Source organism: Lytechinus variegatus, chromosome 12 (genome assembly GCF_018143015.1).
Source record: "Lytechinus variegatus isolate NC3 chromosome 12, Lvar_3.0, whole genome shotgun sequence".
Lineage (NCBI taxonomy): Eukaryota > Metazoa > Echinodermata > Echinoidea > Temnopleuroida > Toxopneustidae > Lytechinus > Lytechinus variegatus.
The window spans coordinates 23,529,850-23,542,741 of NC_054751.1; the positions used below are offsets into that span (position 1 = coordinate 23,529,850).

At 34.7% G+C, this 12,892-nt stretch overlaps 1 protein-coding gene across 2 annotated transcripts in view; it reads left to right on the forward strand.

Moving 5' to 3' along the window:
• Nucleotides 1-221: 221 nt before the first annotated feature.
• The window catches only part of LOC121424950 (polycomb group RING finger protein 1-like), a 29,576-nt gene continuing 16,905 nt past the window's right edge, over nt 222-12,892 (forward strand). For both annotated transcript variants that reach the window (XM_041620849.1, XM_041620850.1), the window contains exon 1: nt 222-324. The gene's annotated coding sequence lies outside the window, so the exon portion shown is untranslated. The remainder of the gene's footprint in view (nt 325-12,892) is intronic.

Consider the following 12,892-nt stretch of genomic DNA (forward strand, 5'->3'; position numbering starts at 1 on the left):
AAACTGCAAAAAAAAGCAATGTAGTTTCATAACCTTGTCCAATGTATGAAATTTTCAGTGTTTTAATGTTTTTGGCCTGATTTCAAACTACAGAGATGAGATCTTGAAACGGGGTTGAAACGCTACGCCTATAGTTCAAAAATTTGTAAAGTTTAATACTTATATACTCAACTATTTCAATGTGAAATTCATAACTAGTATGGTTTGGCCCCTATTCAAGTTCACATATCCCTCACAACGCGAAAACATTTTTGTGACCATGGCACGAATTGTACAAGACTACGTATGGCTTTAGGGACGAGGAGGTGGTAGTGAATGTGTTCGGTGAGTAATCTAATAAAAATTCTGCTATTCTGGTCAGTGTGTGGTTTTGACTGATGACGATTGTAATTGGAATGATTTGAATATTTAATTTCCTTTGAATAGTTACTACGTTTTCATCTCATATTCGAAGTAGGCTAACGTAGATCTAATTTATTTTTAGAAATCGTTGACCTCCGGGCCCGGCTAGCGGCTCGGCCTCTAGACCGGGCCTCTAGACCAAAAGCTTCAGTCTCTGTATTTTGGTTGTTCCGCGGAACTGCGTTGGCTCACTCACCAAGGCAATAGTAAAATGTCAGAAATTGTTGAATAAATCCCCAGAAACGACGGTTATTCCTGTCTACTCGGCCTCATGCCTCAGCTCACTTGCTGGTCCCACATGCTTGAATTTAGGTAGGCCTACCGGTACCGTATGTAACAAATGAAAATCGTCAAATATCAATAAATTTGGCACCCTAGGCTAGGGTTCATTACCATCTTGCCTGTGGGGAATCTACAGGTAGGACCATGGTATGCCAATGCTGTACACAGCACACAATTTAAAAAATTATTAAAATATCACTTTTGAGTTTTGTGACCAAAAATACTGGCATACTCGTGATATAGGCCCCGCTCGAGAAAAAATTGTAATCGATCATACCTCAATATCTAGGTTGCTAACTTCAGCTCACTATATATACTCGTGATATAGGCCCCGCTGCTGTGTTGAACGGCTTGGAATGTCCGTGCGCGGGGCCTGTTTCACGAGTATAGTACTATAACCGTTATATAGGCCCCGCACTACTGCACTTCAGACACTCCAACACAGTAGCGGGGCCTATATCACGAGTATATATTAAGCTTGCATCCTAAGATAGTCGCGAAACAGGCCCCGTCCAATGTGCTTATCCCAGCATTCGCACGTGTGTGGGGCTCGGATGACGGCTATATAGTATACTCGTTATCGAGGCCCCTTACACTGTTATGTAGTGGAAAATAACGTGGTCGTGGGGCTTGTTTCCCCGCGTGGTGGACGATGAGAATTATAACGGGCGGCGTCCCCCCGGGGGGGGGGCTCCAATTTGTTCTCCAAATAAACAAGGAAAGAATATCATGGGCGGCGCCAGTTTAGGGGGCGGGGGGGGGGGCTCCAATTTCCTTTTTCAGAAATCTATCTGTCGATTTACTTATGTATGAAAATAGTTTTTTATTATTCATTTATCAATCTATTTGTATTGATTAATTAATGTATTCATTAATCATTTAAGTTATTTGTGTTTGGTGTTTTTTTTTTCTTTTGTGATCTATTTATATTGATTAATTAATGTATTCATTAATCATTTAATTTATTTGTGTTTGGTGTTTTTTTCTTTTGTGATGTATTTGTATTGATTAGTATTCATTAATCATTTAATTTAATTCAATGTTATAATAAGGACAAAAGTATTTCGTTGGCAAATGGTGAACTGGCTCTTTATTTGCATTTTATGATCCAATGATAGGCCTATTGTTTTATTTGTTAAGCGGTATTTTAGGAAGAATTTTCACCAACAAACCAATTATCTCTTGTGATTTTTTTTCATTTCTTCAGTAAAAAGTGGGGGGATGTTTGTACTGGCCACCCCCCCCCCTCCTCGAAAAGAGGGGGGATATATCCCCCTATCCCCCCGGATTTACGCCAGTGCAGCTGACTACATCGAGATTAGGAAGGAAAGAGGACAACCAGCCACGGCAAACAACTACTCAAGGAGCGCCTTTACCCGGCGCCTTTACCTGGGGCGAAGGCGATGACAGCGACTTCGAATGACTCTCAGGAGTCATTTTGGCTTGAGATTTAATCTCGCCTCTAAACACAACGGCTCTTTTCAGAGCCACCAAATTACCAAGAAAGAAACTGAATAGATATGTCTCTATTTACCTCTTAAACAAAAATTAATAAACACCCTACATTATTTTCTTCAATTAATACTTATGGGTAAGCGATTGATTTCTAACCAAGAAAAAATACAGTATCAACAGATGCGATTTTTAAATATGATCTATAATTGGCAAATTTATTTAATAAAAATAAATAATATAACTATAAAGACGTGGATAAACCTCAATGCATGCCTAATATAAGGCACCAGTTTCGTCAATGAATTATGGTTAAGCAATTGATTTTCAACCTAGAAAAAATAACAATATCAACAGATGCGATTTTCAAATAAGATAAATAATTGGCAATTCTCATAAAAGAATAAAAATTTAAAGACTGGAATCAACTTCAATACACCCCTAATAAAAAGTAAGAAAATCGATCTCTCAACATGAGTAACAGTGACCGTAAACCCCCCCCCCCCCCGAAAATATTAATGAACAGTGAAGTGATAATTTACGATTGCTTAAATATTGAGAGGGATCACCCGAAAAAGTCCCACAAATATAATAAGAACGACAGACTGGACTTAGAAAGTGGGTAATGGAAAGAATCTCGTATAAACGTGTTGGCTAATAAACTTTGGGCAGAAAATAGTATGATTTGTATGCCTACAAGTAAAGAAAATTCAGATAAACAAAACACTGAAAATATGATCAAAATCGGACAAGGAATAACAAAGTTATCGCATTTTGAAAATTTGCATCAATCCGATGAAACAGTCATGGGTGTGTCATCATCATAATTCAATTAGCAAATTGGTGACGTCATATCACCAATTGTTCTTTTGTATTATGAAAATTAGGTTGATTCAATTTTTTTTTCTACGAAGAACTTAAAAAATTGGATTGGCAACTGATTTAGTGCATTAGATATTCATTGCTGCGACTATAAAGGAGACGCATTATTCACAAATATATTGTGAAAAAAAAATTGAGCAATGATTTTGTTGAATAACATAAGGAAAAGGAAAGTGGGGTCGTGACATCAGCCCACCTAATGAATATTCATGACGACTGTTTTAACAAAATATTACTACTTTAAAATTCAATAATTTTTTTTGATATCCGGTTTTGAGGAAATTTTCGGAATTTTTCTTAGTGAATTCTACTCTATATATTAAGCTATAAATACTTTCAACACGGACCATCCCTTTAAGTTTTAAAATGACTGCAGGATGGGGAAATAGGTTAGCTGAAGAAATACTGGAATATCAATGAACGGTATTGTAAGCTTTTTAAAAACAAAACATGAATAAATTGATATTTGGGTAAAAAAGTAGGGCCTACTATATACCCAAAATAGATAATATACATAATGAAAGGCCGATCCCCAATTGTGGGGCGGGAGGGGGGGGGGGGTAAGTCTCAGTAAAATATAGATTAAGTTAAATATAGTGTAGATATCCCTCAAGCAATAATAAAATTGACCAAACCAAAAGAAAATTAACCTTCCCCGAATGAATATGACTATTCGTTTTCTTTTCTGAACTTAAATGGATGAAAAGTTGGGAAGCGGGGGGGGGGGGTACATTTATGAAAGGAATGAAAAATACAAATCGATAATACACACGAAGCCAGATGAATGATTCAATATTGAATAAAAGCCGATTTGAAAAAAAATATATTGACTTCTTACATCCAGGTGATTACATGAATGAATAAATGGAAGATTGGGGGAATTATACAAGAATTATATAATTTGATTATTGATGAACCCCTCCCTCCCGCAAAAAATAATCAAAATGAAATGTGTGTGTGTGTATTTGAATTTTGTCGGACGTGTATCAATCAGATATGATTATTTACGTCTGCATGGGACCGACCTTTAACGTCACCATCCGAAAGACGTGACCAGGACTCGAACCTCGAGCCTCCGCTTCAATTTGTAACTTCCCCACAGCTTGGATTACAGGCGCACGCCACAACGCCCAGAAATGCGGGGGGGGGGGGGGGGGGGGGGCTCCAATTTATTTTCCCCAAAACAAGGGATAACAATGAACTTCCACACATAAAAAAAATAAAATCGAATTATACCCCTGATTCCATATCAAAAAAGAAAAGAATATAGTAAATAATTAATAAATTTATATTTTTTTAAACACAAGTGCACACCTAGTTACCAATAATGCATATAGCATTTCCATTTATTTGAATGCAGGATAAAAGAGCATTGTAGGTGCAGTGGCCGAGGATCGCCCGGACTTTCCATGTACAGCCAGGCGCATAGTCCACTCGGCCACGGCTTCTCCGTGGCCGAGCACCTTCGATTAAGATTTTTTTTAAGGATGTTTTATTATATTCTCTCAAATCAAAATACACAATCAGATTCTATAAACAATTTGTACAAACTATTTGAAACATAATTATAAATTATACAATAAATCCATTACAATATAATTATACAACTTATACATCAAACTTGAAAAATACTAGAAATTAATACTAATGCGTTTCAGCAATTACAAAATGAAATATTAACAAAATATATGACATGATCAGAGAGAAAAAAAGATAAAAATGTTCCACCTCCCACCCCCCCCCCCCTCCCTCCGTCCCCAGGTTAGGAGCATTCTCCCCTTTATGCCTATATACTCTACATGGAAGGGACTGCAATTCTCCGTATTGGGTTTTTTCTGTGTTTTTATTTATTTTGTTTTGTGGCTTTGTCTCTCGTATGTATACCTTTGCCTCACTCTCCCTATTTATTCTTTTAATTAAGATTTTCCCATTTCCTTAAATGAAGAGACATCTTGCCTCTACCTAGCGCCAGCCTTCTTTCTTCCAATTCTTTAAATTTCCTTTTAATTTCATCCATGCACCCTTTTCCCTCCCTATGAAGATTAAAAATTTAACAAAGATTAAAAAGTGATTGATTAAGCGTTTTCCTTCGTCCTTTAATTCTACCCCTACAAGAATTTCCTCCCAGCTTAAATTACCGGTAGAAATAAAACCAAACATCTCCTTACAATTATCCCAAACCAGACAAGCATATTCACATTCCAAAAAAAGATGGCGATATGTTTCCTCCTCTTTTTCACAAAAACAACAAAGGTTATTTTGTGAGATTTTAAAACGGAACAAGTGATGATTTGTGTAAGCAATGCAGTGTAACATTTTAAACTGAAATTCTCTTAATCTACTGTTCAGAGTACATTGTCTTGGTCTCATAAAAATGTGTTCAAAATTTTTTTTTTTTTTTTTTTTTTTTTTTTTTTAAAAACAAGTACACACCTAGTTACAAATAATGCGTAAAGCATTTCCATTTATTTGAATGCAGAATAAAAGAGCACAGGTGTCGTAGCCGGGGATCGAACCCCGGACTTTCCATGTATAGCCAGGCGCCTTAGACCACTCGGCCACGGCACCTTCACACTCGGCCACGGCACCTTCACAAATACATTTCTTAATCGATTGAAAAGACTGACCAAAAATCTAAATGAACTTCCACAAATAAAAAGAATTAAAAAAACGAATGATACCTCTGATTCTCTACATTACAAAAGAAGAAAAAATGAAAACAAATAAAATATAAATCCTATAATTAATACATTTATTAATCAATTAAAAATAAATTAGATGAACTTCCACAAATAAAAATAATTAAAAACAAATTATACTTCTGGCTCTCTATATCACAAAAGAAAAAAAACACTGTAGTTAAAATAAAATAGATTGATAAATAAAAAATTGAATGAATAATGGATAAGTGTAAATGCATTTATTAATCAACATAAACACATATAATTAATCAATTAAAATAGATTGAAATAAATAAACTCCCGCACATAAATGATTAAAGATTAATGATACCTCTGACTCTCTATATATCACAAAAGAAAATAAAACATTGAAAACGAATAAATTAAATGATCAATGAATATGATATATTAATAAAATAGATTGATAAATAAATAAATGAAATTTCACGCACAGATATAATTAAAAACGAATGATACCTCTGACTCTCTACATCAAAAAGAAAAATGAAAACAAATAGATTAAATGAAAAAATAAGAATACATTATTAATCAATATAAATACATAGATAATCAATTAAAATAGATTGAAATAAATAAACTCCCGCACATAAAATAATTAAAGATGAATGATACCTCTGACTCTCTTTATCACAAAAAAAATAAAACATTGAAAACAAATAATTTAAATAAGTAATGAATATATATTAATCAATTAAAATAGATTTAAGAACTGAACTTCCGCAAATAAATATAATTAAACAAGACCTCTAACTCTCTCCATATTTATAACACAAAAGAAAAACTGAACAAAAATAAATTAAATGATTAATGAATACATTAATTAATCAATTAAAAATAAATTAGATGAACTTCCACGAAGAATTAAAAAGCGAATGATACCTCTGACTCTCTATATCACAAAAGGAAATAAAACATTGAAAACAAATTAAATGCTTAATGAATATATATTAATATACTAATCAATTAAAATAGATTGATAAATAAATAAACGAAATTTCACGCACAGATATAATTAAAAACGAATGATACCTCTGACTCTCTACATCACAAAAGAAAAAAATGAAACCTAATAGTTAAATGAAAAAATATAAATACATTATTAATCAATATAAATACATAGATAATCAATAAAAAAATTGAAATAAATGAACTTCCGCATAAAAAAATTAAAAACGACCTCTGACTCTCTCCATATATATATAACACAAAAGAAAAAAACACTGAACACAAACAAATTAAATGACTAATGAATACATTAATTAATCAATACAAATAGATCACAAAAGAAAAAACACTAAACACAAAAAAAATTAAATGATTAATGAATACATTAATTAATCAATACAAATAGATCACAAAAGAAAAAAACACTAAACACAAATAAATTAAATGATTAATGAATACATTAATCAATACAAATAGTTAATGAATGAATAATGAAAAACTATATTCACACATAAGTAAATCGACAGATAGATTTCTGAAGAAGTAAATTGGAGCCCCCCCCCAAACTGGCACCGCCCATGATATAATTTCCTTGTTTATTTGGATTAACAAATTAGAGAGGGGGAGGGAGCGCCGACCACCGCCCGGGGAAACAAGCCCCACGACCACGTTATTTTCCACTACATAACAGTGTAAGGGGCCTCGATAACGAGTATACTATATAGCCGTCATCCGAGCCCCACACACGTGCGAATGCTGGGATAAGCACATTGGACGGGGCCTGTTTCGCGACTATCTTAGGATGCAAGCTTAATATATACTCGTGATATAGGCCCCGCTACTGTGTTGGAGTGTCTGCAGTGCCGTAGCGCGGGGCCTATATAACGGTTATAGTACTATACTCGTGAAACAGGCCCCGCGCACGGACATTCCAAGCCGTTCAACACAGCAGCGGGGCCTATATCACGAGTATATATAGTGAGCTGAAGTTAGCAACCTAGATATTGAGGTAGTATAATCGATTACAAGTGTTTCTCGAGCGGGGCCTATATCACGATTTTGCCAAAATACTGTCACTGTCATCACTCTAGGCGACCCCCAATACTTACCCGTGTTAAAAAACTGAGACTCCACTCACGCGCGTTTGGGCCGCCCTAGCTTAGAACTAAGTGATTTTTGCGATTTTTTTTTAATGGTACACATTTCAGAGATAGGTATGAATAGTATAATAATGTTTAATCGGTACTCACCGGTTCTTTTGTTGCATTTCCAGACCACTTCTCACAATTCTTGGCAAATAGTAGCGGTAAATTCTGTCGCCATAGACAGGCTAGTCATCCATCTTTATTTATAAATGGAGCGCCCTTTACGATAGTTGTTAATGCCGCGGAGAAATCGTTAGGCATTTTGGCCTGTGTTCAAGGCGTTCTTTCTGTTCTATTTTTTATATTGGAGATTGTGCATTTGTTGAATAGCGCCGTCTACGTCAGGTATGAGATCGAGCGTATACATCTCTATGAGTGTATTACACTCTTCCAAAATAATTATGATTCCGACCTAGAATCACGGCCGTCACTAAAATGAAGGGAGGTACAAGTAATCCCCCCGTAGCGGACCGTGACCCGGACGAGACAAAGCGTTGGGGGGGGGGACAGCAATGTCTGTGAAATGCTGTGCCCCCCCCCCATGCTTTCTCTCCTCCGGGTCACGGTTCGCCACTGAATCCCCCCTCCATGGCCTAAATGCCCAAGGAGATGCGTCTCTTTATAAAAATTGTAGGGGGTACAATATCAAATATCCCCTACTATTTTTGGTATTTTATTATTGAAAGAAATACATAAATCTAAATTTGAATGAAACATGTATTTTGCACCAGACGACCTGACTATGGGGTGATAAACCTTTTTCTAGCCCCTGGCCCCCCTTTGGGCAGAGTTTTCTGCCCTTTCGCCCTTTTTCTCCCACTATTCTGGATTTTGTCGGTTAATTTGCGCGGCCGTCGGGGGCTGGGGATTAGGAAAAGCGATGAGACGAGAAAAAAATCGAAGAGAAAATAGGACAGAAAGGAGGTAGAGAAAGAAGAAAAGAGAGTAAAAAGAGAGCAAGCAAATAAAAAATTAATAGAAAATTTAAGGGAGGAGAAAATAGTGAGAAAAGTATTGGGGTTGGTGAGATTGTATGTATCCGTGTAAAAGAAATACTGAGTTTGAGATGTTGTCCGTTTCAGCAAATTAATGTCTGCCTGTTTTACAAGAGCGGGGTTTGTTGGACTGTTTGCAAAAAATGACAAGCTGATGGAATCGGAAAATGTTCCAATTGCTTCATGTTACCGATAGTGATAGCGGTTGAAGGTAAGTCGCACTCTGACGCTCTAAAACCAGCGGGGGTGGGGGTGGGGCGGGGGACCTGCCCCCTAAATTTGATTGGGGACGATCGCGCTAATTTTTTTGTTGATAACATTTTGTTGTTGCTTGTCAAAAATTATCGGTCCCAACCCCCTGTAAAGCCTTCTTTTGCTTGTACAAAATTTTTGGTGGTCCCCTAATTTTGTTGGCTTCGTCCGAAAATAAATTGTGTTCTTTATTGTCTTTTATATTCATTTTAGGAAAAGAATCCCAAATTTTCAATTAATAAATTGTCTATGTAGTTATCCTGTTTATAAAAAAATACTTAGAATCTGCGTTTCTCTTTATATGACTTAAGACATTGTATATTATAAAGGTTATAGGATAGACCCTGTCTAAATTGTATGCTCGCATAAGTCGGTTAATTTCATATCCATTTTGTTATTGATATAAAAAAAGTCGGAAAACGTAATTTTTTAGCTCGCGCGTCGAGCTGGTATAATTTTATCTGTGATATATATTTTAAATGATATTCATTCTATTTTACGCTTCACAACAATATATTAAACGTTGCAGCATGCGCTGCGCGCTCGCATGAATTAATGATACTTATCTTGTTTATTTGATAGTTCTGGTTATCAAGTATTATTTAAATTACCGTTACACACTGAAACTGTTTTGCAAGTGAAAGGGGATTTTTTACCCTGATAATTTTTTTTTTAATAAGAAAAATCATTAAAAAATCAGAGGTTTTATTTGAACAAAATTAGAGTTAATAAATTTCGTATGCTTGATTTCTGTCGTCATAAACGAGCTAATGCTCTATATTTTCCAATTTTAATGATCTCTAATGACTCACCTTTTTCTTTTTGGAACGGATATGAAGTTCTATTGATATATTGAAGGTACAATGAATGTCATTAGCATGTATTTATAGGAAATGACATTTACTTTATTTTTTTGAACATTAATTGTTTCCGATTTGAAGGAAAAGTGCTCGCATATATAGGCCTACGTCATCACTCAATTATCACTTTTTTTTATTTTCTTTTGGTCAGGAATGGATTTTCCTTAATGCATACCAATTTCTTATTACCATTGTTTATGCTATTTTCATAATAAAGTTTTAATGAATTCAAATTTGCACTACTTATTTTATTAAAAGACAAAATAACAAAACAACATCTAGTCATCATCATCATCATCATCAACGTCATTATCATCATCATGGCCATTACAACCATCATTATCATCATCATCATTATCCCGCCACCATCATCATCATTGTAATCAATCAACTTAATACAAACAATAAAAACACGTTAGTCAATTTCATGTGCTTCTTTCGTTGCAGTGGTCTGCTGTTATGGCTTGCGTTCGAGCAACAATGCTTTTCTGCAATTCACTATTTTTAATCCAATTTTATTTATGAAAACAAAGTTTTCAATTCAAATTGTGCTCTCTTGAATGATTTGCAAAAATAATACAGACCTTTAAACTATTACTCAGCATTTTTAAAAGTATTTTGTACATTAGAAATACATGAAAAAAAAATCGCAGACATAACAACGAACGACACAGTGTTGCTTGGATCAAAAAATAATATGCATCAACATGATTACACACATTTTTTTTCCTCATATGCAAATAAAACACCTTTTCTTTAAATTGGGTTGAGAAGAATAATTGCTCTTTTAATATGAGTACATTAGGCAAAATTTCATAACATATGATCCTCTTGAAAACTAATTTGAACCCTTACAAAAATACAATTTTTATTTAGACTTTTCATCCAGTGTCGATGTTATACTTGCTAGGTAATCCAAATTGTGACAGTAACAACACATTGTACGAAATTGGAAGAAATGCGGGGAGGCAAAATAATTATGTGCATAAAGAAATGATTAACCCAAATGACGCATGAATATAAAATTCAAAAGAGAAATCACAGCACAAAATATATTTACTTCATAATTATGTCCACATCAGAGTTCATTTAAATATTTGTGTTCGTGTCAATGTACTCTAAAATATAATTCACCTACATATGCTTTAATATTAATCTGTTAGGGCCTATATGAAGTAGGAAATAAATGTGAATAGAATAACAGCATATCCACAAAATTGGAATTAATTATTAAAAACATTTTTATTTCAGAAACACCATATTGTTTTATTATTAAAAGGTCAAGTCCACCTCAGAAAAATGTTGATTTTAATCAAATAGAGAAAGTCAGTCAGGCAAAATGCTGAAAATTTCATCAATATCGGATTTGAAATAAAAAGTTATGACATTTCAAAGTTTCCCTTATTTTTAACAAAATAGTTATATAAACATGCTAAATGAGAGAGTTGATGATGTCACTCTCTCACTATCTCTGTACTTTTTTATTGTTGGAATTATACAATATTTCAATTTACGATTAGGACCTCCTTGCCTGAACCACAAAATGTTAAAATAATGGAATTTCACGTGTTCAGGGATAAATGAAACTTCATTTCACATGACAATGTCGAGAAAACAAAAATATTTCATCTTTCATAAAATTAGATACAAAAGAAATAGTGAGTGAGTGATGTCATCAGTTCCTCATTTGCATACCGACCGAGATGTTCATATAACTGTTTTGTGAAATGAAACGAACTGTTAAAATGCCATAACTTTCTTATTTTACATTCGATGTTGATGAAATATTAAATGTTATGCTTGTTGAATTTTTCTCTTTATTCTTTTATACTTGTCCTTTAAGGGGGATACTCTAATCGAAACTCTTAACACTTTATCTTAAAATCGCATTTTTTGTAAACTTTGTGAACAACGCAAAATTCATAATTATCTCAATTTATAAAGACAAAATGTACCAGCCCATGCAATTTTAAGCATATACATAAGGCATTTTTATATACATGAAGCATAAAAGTAGCACCCATAAAATGTTTCACCGTATTATGCACAATGAAAAATTGTGGGCTAATCATATTCCAGGTGCTAAGGCAGTGCTTCACACAAAAGAAAAGTCTGCGTTCACCATTTTCAATCCTTAAAGGGGTAGTACGTTTCACATACTCTAGCAGGGACGATATAACACAAACTTTCTTATCATGTGGATATGAATTAAATTCAACAGTCTGGTTAATCAAACTGTTTTTGGTAGAAGTTGTCTTTTGTAACTCTGTCAAGTAGAATACCGCATGATTATTTCATATAGAAGAAGAGGAAATATCTAAACATAATAACGTCTGAACCCGCTGGGCGGAAACAAGGGCCATCAAGGCCAGAAGTTTTTTACTTAACAGTGTTAGGGTTAATTGTTCATTATCGGGTAAAGACTTAATGTAGTTCAAAACAATTGACACATCCCACATACTACTGTACCTAGGCTTAGGGGGATTTTCATTGAATATCCCTTCCATTAAACGTACGACTAAAGGGTGTTGACCCACTGAATGCATCCCAATGGGTGGAATGGCAGAAGATAAAGCAGATCTGTAAGAATTAATTGTGGAATAAGCTTTGCCTGAAGAATGTTCATGGGCAAGGAAGTTAATTACATCAACTATAGATGGTAAACAGGGATCAATTTGTTGTTTACAACACCAATCACACCATTGATTCCATGCAGATTGATATTGTTTAGACGTTCCTTGTCTCCAAGATCGGGCGAGTAAGTTGGCAGCTGATTTTGAAATGCCTGCTGCATTCCATTGTCTGCCGAGAGTATCCAAGCGGCTAGGTGCAGACTTACTGGATAGTTGTTGGGGCGACGTAGACAGTTTATTGGGAGAAGAAGGGGTGGGGCAACCAGCATGTGGAGAAGAGAAGGGAACCAGGGTTGTGCTCTCCACATCGGGGCTATGACGAGGGCCAGTCTTGTTTGGTCT